Source organism: Trachypithecus francoisi, unplaced genomic scaffold (genome assembly GCF_009764315.1).
Source record: "Trachypithecus francoisi isolate TF-2019V2 unplaced genomic scaffold, Tfra_2.0 Lachesis_group4, whole genome shotgun sequence".
In the NCBI taxonomy this organism is placed as follows: Eukaryota; Metazoa; Chordata; class Mammalia; order Primates; family Cercopithecidae; genus Trachypithecus; species Trachypithecus francoisi.
Genome location: NW_022681469.1, coordinates 16,185,966 through 16,199,411, shown reverse-complemented (window position 1 = coordinate 16,199,411; position 13,446 = coordinate 16,185,966). Strand labels below are relative to the sequence as shown.

Here is a 13,446-nt window from a genome sequence, read left to right as displayed (position 1 = left end):
ACTGGGTATATACCCAAAGAAATATAAATCATTCTATTACAAAGATACATGCATGCATATGTTCACTGCAGCACTATTCATAATGGCAAAGACATGGAATCAACCCAAATGCCCATCAACAATAGACTGGATAAAGAAAATGTGGTATATGTACACCATGGAGTACTATGCAGACATAAAAAGGAATGAGATCATGTCTGTCAGGCCTCTGAGCCCAAGCCAAGCCATCGCATCCCCTGTGACTTGCACGTATATACACCCAGATGGCCTGAAGTAACTGAAGAATCACAAAAGAAGTACAAATGCCCCGCCTCACCTTAACCAATGACATTCCACCACAAAAGAAGTGAAAATGGCCGGTCCTTGCCTTAAGTGATGATATTATCTTGTGAAATTCCTTTTCCTGGCTCATCCTGGCTCAAAAAGCTCCCCCACTGAGCACCTTGTGACCCCTACTCCTGCCCGCCAGAGAACAACCCCCCTTTGACTGTAATTTTCCTTTACCTACCCAAATCCTATAAAATGGCACCATCCTTATCTCCCTTCACTGACTCTCTTTTCGGACTCAGCCCACCTGCACCCAGGTGAAATAAACAGCCATGTTGCTCACACAAAGCCTGTTTGGTGGTCTCTTCACACGGACGCGCATGACAATGTCCTTTGCAGGGACATGGATGAAGCTGGAAGCCATTATCCTTAACAAACTAACCCAGGAACACAAAAACAGACGTTGCATTTTCTCACTTATAAGTGGGAGATAAACCAAGAAAATACATGGACACAGGGAGAGGAACAACACACACTGGAGCCTATTGGGGGGTGGGGTGGGAGGAGGGAGAACATTAGGAAAAATAGGTAATGCATGCTGGACTTAATACCTAGGTGATGGGTTGACAGGTGTAGCAAACCACCATGGCACATATTTCCCTATGTAACAAACCTGCACATCCTGCACATGTACCCCAGAAATAAAAAAAAAAGAAAGTAGGGCTGCTATAAAGTACATCTATTGGAGTGGGAGGTAACTAGATAATTCACTCAAATTTTGATGAGCAAAAACTTCCAAAAATTAACTTTCTTCAAAAAATAGAAAATATACTTTTGGATCAAAAATAAATAATACATAAATCCAAATATGAATATATGTACATATTTGTGTGCATATACATATGTGTATATGTGAACAATTCTACAACATGACCAAGTGAGTTTATTGCAGGAGAAACAATGGTTTAGCTTCCAAAATCAATATATTTCACTATATCAGAATAATAAAGAATAATCACTTGACCCTCTCAATAGATTCGGAGAAACCTTTGACAAAATCAATACTTATCCAAAAGACACACTATCAGTAAACTAGTAAGACAGTTATCTTAATCTGATTAAAGTTATAAATGAAAAATTTACAAATAACATCTGATTTAATAGTGTGTCGAGCACTTTCCTCCTATAATATAATAAGACACTGAAGGGGTGGCCTGCCCCTCCACACCTGTGGGTGTTTCTCATTAGGTGGAACGAGAGACTTGAGAAAAGAAATGAGACACAGAGAAAAAGTATAGAGAAAGAAAAAAGTGGGCCCAGGGGACCCGCGCTCAGCCTACAGAGGACCCAGGCTGCCACCGGTCTCTGAGTTCCCTCAGTATTTATTGATCATTATCTTTACCATCTTGGAAAAGGGAAGTGGCAGGATAATAGGATCATAGTAGGGAGAAGGTCAGCAGTAAGACATATGAATAAAGATCTCTGTGACATGAATACGTTTAAGGAGAAGTGCTGTGCCTTGATATGCATATGCAAACATCTCCATAAACCTTTTTAGTGCATAAAGAGCAGCATTGCCGCTAGCACATCCCACCTTCAGCACTAAGGTGGTTTTCTCCCATCTCAGTAAATAGAACATACAATCGGGTTTTACACTGAGATGTTCCAATGCCCAGGGATGGGCAGGAGACAGATACTTTTCTCTATCTCAACTGCCAAGAGGCCTTCTTTCCGCTTATACTAGTCCTTCTCAGCACAGACCCTTCACGGATGTCAGGCTGGGGGACGATCAGGTCTTTCCCTTCCCAAGAGGCCATATTTCAGACTATCACATGGGGAGAAACCTTGGACAATACCTAGCTTTCCTAGGCAGAGGTCCCTGTGACCTTCCACAGTGTACGTGTCCCTGGGTACTTGAGATGAAGAGAATGGTGATGACTTTTAACCAGCATACTGCCTTTAGGCACTTGTTTAACAAAGCACACCCTGCACAGCTCCAAATCCTTTAAACCTTGAGTCACCACAGCACATGTCTCTTGCAAGGACAGGGTTGGGGGTAGAGTCACAGATTAACAGCATCTCAAATACAGAACAAAATGGAGTCTCTTATGTCTACTTCTTTCTATATAGACAGTGTGACAGTCTGATCTCTCTTTTCCCCACAGACGCAAGCCATGAAGTTTTCTCATTCCTTTTTACTTTAATTATAGATGAGGTCTCACTATATTGCCCAGGTGGGACTTGAATTCTTGGGCTTCATAAATGCTTGCACTAAGCTGCTCACTATTTTTATTCAGTATTATGGAGATCTTAACCAGCATGATAAAGCAACAAAAAAAAAAGTTTTAAACATTGAAAAGGAGGAAGTCCAATTATTTGCAGATTACATGACTGTTTACATAGAAAATCATAAGAAATCAAGGAACAACTATAAATAATTAGTGAATTTACCAATATCACAGCATACATCAGTATTTTAAAAATCAAGGTTTTTTTAATAGTTGAAAACAATTGAAATACAAACTTCAGAAAATAATACCATTTACAATAGTACCGATAACAAATTACTTACGAACAATTTAGCATAGATGTTCAATTAAAAACTACAAAACTCCACAAAGGGAAACTAAAGAAAATATTTTTAAACGGAGAGATATATCATGTTTATGGATTGGAAGTTTCAATGCATTAAGATGGTAATTTTCAACAAGTTTGTTGGAAAAACTGGATAATCGTATGGAAAAAACAAACCTTTACTATCACCTACCACCATAAAAATGAAAATTAAATTGAGATGTTTCATAGACATAATTATAAAAGCTGAAACCACAAATATTCTAGAAGAAAACATAGAAAAACATCTTTGTGAGTTGAGAGCAGGCAAAATTCTCTTAGGACACCAAAAACTCTATGCAGTAGTAAAGAAATAAAATTACTTATCCTTTGGCAGCCTTTTATACCAGAGGATGTGTGTTATATAGATCAATAACTCACACATGGAATGAGGGGTTCAACAGTCCTTAGAATCATGTGCATACGCACAGCACACAGATGGACATGGTCTGTGGGTAAGACCAAGAAGTCTGTGTTCTGCCTGTGGTAGAGTATAGGTCAGAGCAAATGTGGATTATAAATACGATTTGAGAGGTTCATGAGCCAGCCCAGAGTAGAGAATATATTGGCCTGTGCCATGAAGAACCCTCTCATTTTTCCAGAAATTGGGATGCCTTTTTCAATTTCATTTCCATGCGAATGTGTGTCTCCTCCATTCATTCCTCTGATAATGCTCACTCACTCCTCCTCGGACATAGATTCTGCTCCCAGAATGATTTCTGCTTCTTCTTTCCTTGCTCTGCACCTGCAAACTTCTGTCAGAAATGCCCAGGAAAACGGTCTCTCAACCACTGGATATCAGTCCTCTTTTCTCTCAACCAACGTGATCACCAAGAATAGTTAATATTCAGCTCCCAATTATTAATTCCACTCAAATTACTGCCCACAGCAGAGGGCACCAAAACAGCATGTTTACTTTAAGAATTGCAAATAAGGGCAATGATTTTTTTTTTTACATTGAAGACAAACCCCAAATAAAAGTTCTTATGATCATTTTCTTGTTTATATTCATCAGACCCCTGGCTAAGGAGTTTACTGGAACAAATCCACATTTTTATTCACATTGCTAATGGAGAACTTTAACCAGAAAGAGAAGAAGGGAGGGGACACTGGAATATGTTATCTGGAGTGTAGGCAATGGCTGTAAAATGTGCTTGGGTACTCCTAAAAAAAGCAACAACTATTCAAAATTACACAGGAGATGCAGAAGTGGTGAAGGAGGTGGTAGATGAACAAGAGAGCCCATTAGGAGTTGGTAATTACTGATGATGACTCATGTGAGGACACGAAGGCTCATCATTTTATTAAGCCTACTTTGTATATGTTTGAAATTTTTAGAATTAAAAGTAAAAATATCTAAAAATAAGACTTCACCAATTTGACATGCAGTAGGAATGAGTAGGGTAGGATGCCATGGTGTACCCATGCATGAGGGAGAGCCAGTGATATGGGCAGGAGACAAAAATACTGGGCAGAAGAGGGTGGTTTCCCAGCAAAGGCCCCACCCTCAAGCCTGGCGACCTGCAGCTGTAAATGGGGACAGGCATTCGTGTTTTCTTTTCCAAAAAGTTGTCTTTTGACCCACCATGTCCCCTTTCTTGTACCCATATAAAACCAAACCTCAGGCTTCAGAGGCAGACAAGCAGGTTAGGAGACAAGCAGAAGGAGGGCAGAACGACGTGGCAGAGAAAAAGAGGAGGAACATCTGAAGCCCGAGAGGAGTTCAACTGGGGGCTGTCAGAGAAGAGTTCAGTCTCTAGATGGCCAAACTCCAAGGGGAAGATCATCTTCTCACTCCATTCCCCCTTCCAGCTCCCCATACATCCTACTGAGAGCCACCACCACCACTCAGTAAAACCCCACATTCATCCTTCAAGCCCATGTGTGACCCAATTCTTCCAGGATGCTGGGCAAGAGCTCGGGATACAGAGAGCTGTCACACTGGCCCTCTGCCCTTGCAGAAAGGCAGAGGGTCCACTGAGCTGGTTAACACTCAAGCCGTGTGCAGATGGCAGCACTATCTGCCCACTTGGACTCCTGCATCTGTCCATCTGCATGCTCTCTTTCCCCTCAGGGGTTTGAGCAGCTGCAGCAACCGAAGAGGTGAGCAAGGGAATCCTGTCCTTCTTAAAACTAAAAAGTCTCAAAGTTTACAAAGAAGGTATTCAAATTGCATAGTTTACCAAGAACTGAGGCAGAATAAATGATTAAATGCAGAAAAAAAGGAGAAGAGTTATATTTTCCTATCATTCAAGTGAGACTAGACTCCCTTTATTCAAAATTCAATTTGGTTTTGAATTTTCTCCAGCCTGTTTTATCAGGAGGATGATGTCTGCTTGAACAACTGAAATAGATATGCCCTGAGAAAGGAGAGAGATACAACTCTCTGGTGGTTGTCAGTAAAGCACCAGAAAACGAAGAGAAGCAAGTAGAAGAATTTCAGCATCTGCTAAGAACATATAATACATAAGCCAACATGGCATCTTTCTTTAAGACCCAGTACCTTGGGAGGGACAATGACATCACTTCCTGAATCCTCCTAGTTTTCTATTTCCATGCCCTGCTTCCTTCAACATCCAGAGCTTGAAACACCTCCATCCTTCCTCTTCATGCCATGGCCTCCCTGCTCCTCTTCTGTGTGGCCTTTTGTCTCCTGGGAACAGGTGAGTTTGGGAAACAGATGGGGAAATGACTGCCTTAAATTTTCCAGGTTCTGGATTAAGCCTATCCCTAGAGATTGCAGCACGAGGACATTTGCCAGTCTCTGTCTTCAGTTTCTGTCTTATTTCCCCACAGGGTCCATGGCTGCTGATGTTACCCAGACCCCAACGAATAGGATCGCAAAGACAGGAAAGAGGATTATGCTGGAATGTTCTCAAACTAAGGGTCATGATCAAATGTACTGGTATCGACAAGACCCAGGACTGGGGCTACGGTTGATCTATTACTCCTTTGATGTCAAAGATATAAACAAAGGAGAGATCTCCAATGGGTACAGTGTCTCTCGACAGGAACAGGCTCAATTCTCCCTGTCCCTAGAGTCTGCCACCCCCAACCAGACAGCTCTTTACTTCTGTGCCACCAGTGATTTGCACAGTGCTTCTTGGCCACCTGCTGTCTACACAGAAAGACAGACACATGGGTGAGTTGTTTGCTCTGAAGGGTACCTGTATGTGGGTTGTGGGATGTGGGATGTTTAGAGCTTTCAGTGGTCTTAGGCAGTGTGAGCCTCAGTGTAAGCTAAGGGCCACTTTCGATCAATGTCCCTAAGCCATGTGATGACTCTGAAACCACAGGCTACACTAAATCAATCTCCCTTATTTTATTTTTCCTAGGGAGCTAGCCCAATGGTGACCTTTCAGGAGAATGAACTTGAGCACTTGACAGAAGCTCATGATTTTCAACAAAAGCATTTCTTATAAGCTCAATACAATGTAGATTTTATAGTCCCTTTGCCATTATCTCCACCCACTTTGCAACATCCCACACTTTGTTCTGTTCCCACTGACAGCTCCTTTATCCTGTCTAACCTTTCTCTGTCCCAGTTCTTCCAAGCTCAACTCCACCTTTGAGCTCTATATTTGGTTGCCTTTCTACTAAAAACAAAATAACTAGCCTGTTTTCTACAACTTCACTGTAAGTAAATGTAATTATCATTAAATCTGACTCAGAAGTTAAAGTTCAAGTATCAGAGACTATGATTTACAAAAGTAATTTTTTATCTACTACCCCACGCTTTGATCTCTGCTGAGATTCATTTTTAACCTGCAGGTGCAGATAGACTTCCATTATTATCTGGATGCACTGAATTTCAAAAGTAAAATTCCCTGTCCCTAGTATGAGGTCAAAGCTAGGAGCTTGGAGATGCCCCTTTTCTTTCCAGGCACTGGAATAGTCCCCTGGTTCCCCTGCAGTGGGGATTCTTTTAGGAGCCAGGGAGGCCCAGGCACAAAAATAATTGATCAAGGACTGCCAGAGCTTGATGTAAAAGTCTTTTTGCAAGGAAAATGCTTCCATAGCCAGCAAGATGCAGAAAATGCTTTCCAAGAGTTCGTTGAATTCCAAAGCATAGATTTTTATGCCACAGGAATAAACAAACTTATTTCTCATTGGCAAAAATGTTTTGATTGTAATGGTTCCTATTTTGATTAATAAAGATGTGCTTGAGCCTAGTTATGATTTAAAATTCACCAAAACCGCAATTACTTTTGCACCAACGGAATACCATCGAATCTATATTGCTTTGGCCAGTATGATCATTTTATGGATATTGATTCTTTCTATCTATGTGCATAGAATGTTTTTCCATTTGTTTGTGTCATCTCTGATTTCTTTGAGCAGTGTTTTGTAATTCCTGTTGCAGAGATCTTTCACTTCTCTGATTAGCTGTATTCTTAGATATTTGTTGCGTGTGGCAATTACGAATGGAATTACATTCCTGATTTGACTCTTAGCTTGTATGTTTTTTGTGTATTGGAATGCCGCTTTTTTAATGTTGATTTTGTATTTTAAAACAAATTGTTTTAAGTTGTTTATCAGATCAACCAGCTTTTGGGCAGAGACTATGGGGTTTTCTAGATATAGAATCATGTCATCTGCAAACAGGGATAGTTTGACTTTCTCTCTTCCTATTTGGATGTCTATTTCTTCCTTCTGCCTGATTGCCCTGACCAGGACTCCCAGTACTATGTTGAATAGCAGTGGCAAAAGAGGGTATCTTTGTCTTATGCTGGTTTTCTTTTCATACTGGCTCTTCACAAGGTTATATATTCTTTAGTTAAGAGTAGACATCTCGATGGACCAGTGACTATCACCCTATTAACCAGTCATGGGAGCACTGCCATGCATAACTTTCAGGTATGCTATCACTCAGCATCGTGAAAGGCCTGGTCCCCTCCCCATCACCTGCAGCCGGACCTGTGTTTGATCCCTACCAATCACCTATATTAATCGCACCTAAATTCAATATTCCGACCGGGCATAACCACCCTAAGGTGCTAATTAATTCATGCTTGAAGGACATAACAGTAATTAACAGACAAACACACATAGCTGTTCCCCTTATTGGACTTTTAAAATAAAAATCTGCAACTCCCCCTCCCCCATCTCTGACTTCATCAGCCCAGGAAAAGAGACACCTTGCTAAACCCCCAAAACAAGAACACCTTAATTCAACTCTGCCAGAGCCCAAAATATTTGTATTTTAGCTTTGGGTATCCCCAACAGCTACACCTCAACTAATGCAAATTTTTTAGGAAACTAACCCCCCACCAATCTAATTATACTTTTACAACAATTATATCTAATATGCACACCCATCCGTTACTAAGCCCATACCCTAAATTTATACAACCCAAAAGGCATCATCTGTTACCCTGTACTATACCAACCACTCACCATTACTAACATCTACTCCACCAGCTCCTGCTAACTCAACTTTAAATCCCTGAATCCTACAACTGTGAATATTGCCGGTATCTTCTTCTATACTCCAATTTTACTCTTAACATATATACAGTTAATGTAGCTTAATTATTTAAAGCAAGACACTGAAAATGTCTAGATGGGCTTATACGGCTCCATAAACAGACAGGTTTGGTCCTGGCCTTTCTATTAACTCTTAGTAAGATTACACATGCAAGCATCCCCATCCTGGTGAAAGTACCCTCTAAATCACCTTGATCAAAAGGAGTAAGTATCAAGCACGCACAAATGCAGCTCAACACACTTTGCTCAGTCACACCCCCATGGGAAACAGCACTGATAGACCTTTAGCAATAAACAAAAGTTTAAACTATACTAATATCCAGGGTTGATTAATTTCATGCCAGCCACTGCAGCCAAACTAATAGAACTCGGCATAAAGAGTGTTTTAGATCTATCCTTAATAAAGCTAAGCTTCATCTAAGCTGTAAAAAACCCTAGCTGAAATAAAATAAATTATGAAGGAGGCTTTAATACTTCTGAAGACACAATAGCTAAGACTCAAACTGGAATTAGATACCCCACTATACTTAGCCCTAAACTCCAATAGTTAAATCAACAAAACTATTCGCCAGAACACTACAAGCAATAGCTTAAAACTCAAAGGACTTGGTGGTGCTTTATATCCCTCTAGAGGAGCCTGTTCTATAATGGATAAACCCTGATTTACCTCACCACCTTTTGCTCAGCCTATATACCATCATCTTCAGCAAACCCTAGTAAAGGCCGCAAAGTAAGCATAAGTATCTACGTTAAAACGTTAGGTCAAAGTGTAGCCCATGGAGTGGTAAGAAATGGGCTACATTTTCTACACCCAGAAAATCTCACAACAACCCTTATGGAATCTAAAGGCTCAAGGAGGATTTAGCAGTATATTAAGAGCAGAGTGCTTAATTGAATGAGGTCATAAAGCATGCACACACTGCCCGTCACCCTCCTTAAATATGACTTTAAAGATTAATTTAACTAAAACCCCTACATATTTATATAGAGGAGACAAGTCATAACATGGTAAGTATACTGGAAAGTGTACTTGGATGAACCAAGGTGTAGCTTAACACAAAGCATCTGGCTTATACCCAGAAAATTTCACCATAATTTGACCACCTTGAGCTAACTCTAGCCCTAAACTTAACTAATAGTACTATCGAATAACCTTACTCAAACCATTTACCCAAACAAAAGTATAGGTGATAGAAATTTTACCCTGGTGCAATAGACATAGTACCGTAAGGTAAAGATGAAAAAGTTAACCAAGTATAAAATAGCAAAGATAGGCCCTTATGCCTTCTGCATAATGAATTAACTAGAAATAACTTTACATAGAGAACCAAAGTCAAGGCCCCCAAAACCAGACGAGCTACCCAAGAACAGCTAAAAGAGCACACCCATCTATGTAATAAAATAGTGGGGAGATTCATGAGTAGTGGTGATAAGCCTGCTGAGCCTGGTGATAGCCGGTTCTCCAAGACAGAATCTTAGTTCAACTTTAAATTTACCTACAGAGCCACTTAATCCCCCTGTAAATTTAACTGTTAGTCTAAAGAGGGACAGCTCTTTAGACATTCAGAAACAACCTTCATGTAGAGAGTAAAAAACATTATCCCCATAGTCGGCCCAAAAGCAGCCATCAATTAAGAAAGTGTTCAAGCTCAACATCCAACCACTCTAAATTCTAATCATACCACTGAACTCCTAACACCACATTGGACTAATCTATTATTTTATAGAAGCAATAATATTAATATAAGTAACATGAAATATCCTCCACTGCATAAGCCTACATCAGACCAGAATAACCCACTGACAATTAACAGCCTAATATTAATAAACAACCCAACAAATTTATTATTACCTATACTGTTAATCCAACACAGGCATGCTCTAAGGAAAGGTTAAAAAGAGGAAAAGGAACTCAGCAAATTTTACCCTGCCTGTTTACCAAAAACATCACCTCTAGCATTATTAGTATTAGAGGCACCACCTGCCCAGTGACATATGTTCAACGGCCGCGGTACCCTGACTGTGCAAAGGTAGCATAATCACTTGTTCCTTAAATAGGGACTTGTATGAATGGCCCCATGAGGGTTCAGCTGTCTCTTACTTCCAACCAGTGAAACTGACTCGCCCATGAAGAGGTGTACCTGAATAAATAAGACGAGAAGACCCTATGGAGCTTTAATTTATTAATGCAAACAAAGCTTAAATAAGTCCACAGGCCTTAAACTACTGTCCCTGCATTAAAAATTTTGTTTGGGGTGACCTCGGATCATAATTTAACCTTCAAGCAATCTATGCTAAGATACTAAACCAGTTTAAGCGAATTACCATACATATATTGACCCAACAATTTGATCAACGGAACAAGTTACCCTAGGGATAATGGCGCAGTCCTATTCTAGAGTCCATATCAACAATAGGGTTTACGACCTCGATGTTAGATCAGGACATCCTAATGATGTAACTGCTATCAAGGGTTCGTATGTTCAATGATTAAAGTCCTATGTGATCTGAGTTCAGACCATAGCAATCCAGGTACATGTGTATTTAAGTCCTCCACACCTCCCATCTACAAGTCTCTTTAAAACAAAGAAATTATGTTTGGTTAAGAGAAGGCTGGAAATGAGAGAGGGGGTTTTACTGGACAAAAAAAATGTGTACAGACTTCTGTAACAATTATTGTCTGATATTAGTATCTGATGGTAATACATGATTGAGAACTAGGGTGAAGTGACATAATGTCAAACATACATGGGAGAATGTTCGGGGAAATCAAAGCTGTTTTTCTTAATGGAATCTGAGTTTTGAGAAAGAAGACATGCAAAGAATAATGTATATATATGAAAATATATGAAATATTCTGTTTTAATTGTTAACACAAATTTATATACTCATATATTGAAGTGAGCCTATAATATATTCTAATTAGAATATTTAACAAGTTAAGTTTATGCCTGGAGTCCTAGTTTTATTATTATAAGCAAAGAAGCAGAGTTAGAAGGAAAGAGGGGAATGAATTATGTATGCTGTATTTGAGGGCCTTTGGAACTTCCAAATGCTGATAGAGTACATAGTTGACACTCTGTATCAATGGGGTCCTCATTTGTAGATTTAGTCAACCTCAGATGAAAAATATATTTTAAAAATTACAAAATAACACAACAATAAAAATACAAAATTTAAAACAGTGAGGTATACCAACTATTTACATGGCATTTACATTGTATTAGCTATTAAAATTAATCTAGAGTTGATTTAAAGTATACAGGAGGATGTGTCTAGGTTGTATGCAAATACTATGCCATTTTATATAAGAGATTTAAGCATCAGTGGATTTAAACTGATCCCCCATGAATACCAAGGGAACACTGGGTTGAGAACGTGGTGCTGAAGCTCATAAAAAACCCTTGCTATGGGATTCAAACATAAGACACTGCATAAAAGCTCAACATGCATGCCCTACAGTCAGTGTTTGTGATTCTCTGGAATCAACTCTATTCTGTGAAAACAGGAACTGTTATGGTACGGGCTATTCTCGGCATGGGAAGTGAAACCTCAGAGGTAATCCTACTTCCATGTAGTCCCAGAGCCCTGAGCTAGGAGATATTTATCACTGTTTGGGAAACCAGAACCCTCAGCCTTTCTCCCTTCTGCCTCGTCTGAAGACAGGTGAGTCCTTTGCCATAATATGAAGTCTTAATTTAGCATTGCCACATTCTGGTTCCAGATCTTTCCCTCCTAGATGAATATTAAGACTGCATTTTGTCTCTTGTCTTTATTGGTATCTATTCCCTATGCAAACTTCATGGACACTGGAAGGACTACAAAGTCCTGAGAATCAAGAAGCCTCCATTGAGAAAGGGTGTTTTACTAGGACAAAAATGTATAGAGATATACACAAGAATTATATATAATAATGTTTGTCTTGGTAATTCACACTTAGCAATTCCCAGCACCTTCTCCAGAGACTTCCCTATCTAAACCAGAATGGTAGTCTTTGGGGAAAGTATTTTCATCAATAAAAGGCAAGTTATGCATGAGTTATTCCTGCACTGGGCAGCAAGGAGTGGATAGTTACTTCTGCCTTTGAATACCCCTTCATCTGACTAGGACCTGAGACAATCTCATATCTACTTCCAAACCCAGGTCGAGCACTTCTCTTCGTTCCTTTCTTAGTTACTTCTACTGTGAGGTATAGATTTTACATCCAGTCACTGCTGAAGACTTTCATCAACTCATCACTCATCCTTAAGTCATCTCACACTGAGAACAACTGGGAGCCTCCCTCTTCCTGTTTCTTTAAAATTTGTCAGAATCTCCCCAAACCTCCAACATCTTTTTTTCAGCAGGGGGCAGTAAAACTCAATTTATTTTTTCTGTTCTCAGCACTTACTATTAAGACCAGATTTCATAGTAAAATCTAAGGCCAAATCTCATGAATGATTTTAATGATTACTTTTATCTTAAAGGAGCCCCTGATAGGATAGAGTATCTCAGGGTTTGGTAAATCAAAACTGTTACATTCCTTCATGACACATGACAGAGGAAGAGTAAGCAGGGGCCCACAAGTGTTCCATGTAAATACATACAGACTTGAAGACATGGTGTTCAAACACTAGAGATATAATCGTAAAAACCCAAACCCCGTATCAGCATCGTGTGAACAAAAATTTTAGTAAATACCAACAGTAGATCTTAGAGAACTAGGGCAAAGGAAGTGGACAAAGGTGGAAGAAATTATGGGATTAATCTTTGTATCTCACAATCAAAACCAAAGACTTTTCCGTTAAGAAGAAATGGGGGAAAGGGCAGAGGGAGAATGACACTTGGTTTAGACATTGTTTACTGCAGCAGCACCCAAACAATTTTTAGCAATATTACCAAAGCAAGTATTGGATTGTATTTTCTGTTCTGTCATGATTGATAGTGCAATTAAAAGGCAGATGGACTAAAATCATCCTAGGCAAAGGCTCAATTGATTAAGCTGATAAAGCCTGAACACCAAGTCAGTGAAAAATGAGACTGAGAAAGTTATTATCACACAACAACAACACCATATTTTCTGAGGACTCAATGAATTCC

The 13,446-nt window shown here is 39.6% G+C and overlaps 1 protein-coding gene and 2 gene segments (V, D, J or C); all 3 read left to right on the top strand.

The window, feature by feature from the left end:
• The window catches only part of LOC117072417, a 293,342-nt gene that overhangs the window by 192,726 nt on the left and 87,170 nt on the right, over positions 1-13,446 (top strand).
• LOC117072418 overlaps positions 1-13,446 on the top strand; it is a 372,247-nt gene that overhangs the window by 281,114 nt on the left and 77,687 nt on the right.
• LOC117072419 (M1-specific T cell receptor beta chain-like) overlaps positions 1-13,446 on the top strand; it is a 339,687-nt gene that overhangs the window by 254,281 nt on the left and 71,960 nt on the right. The gene's annotated exons all lie outside the window — the stretch shown is intronic.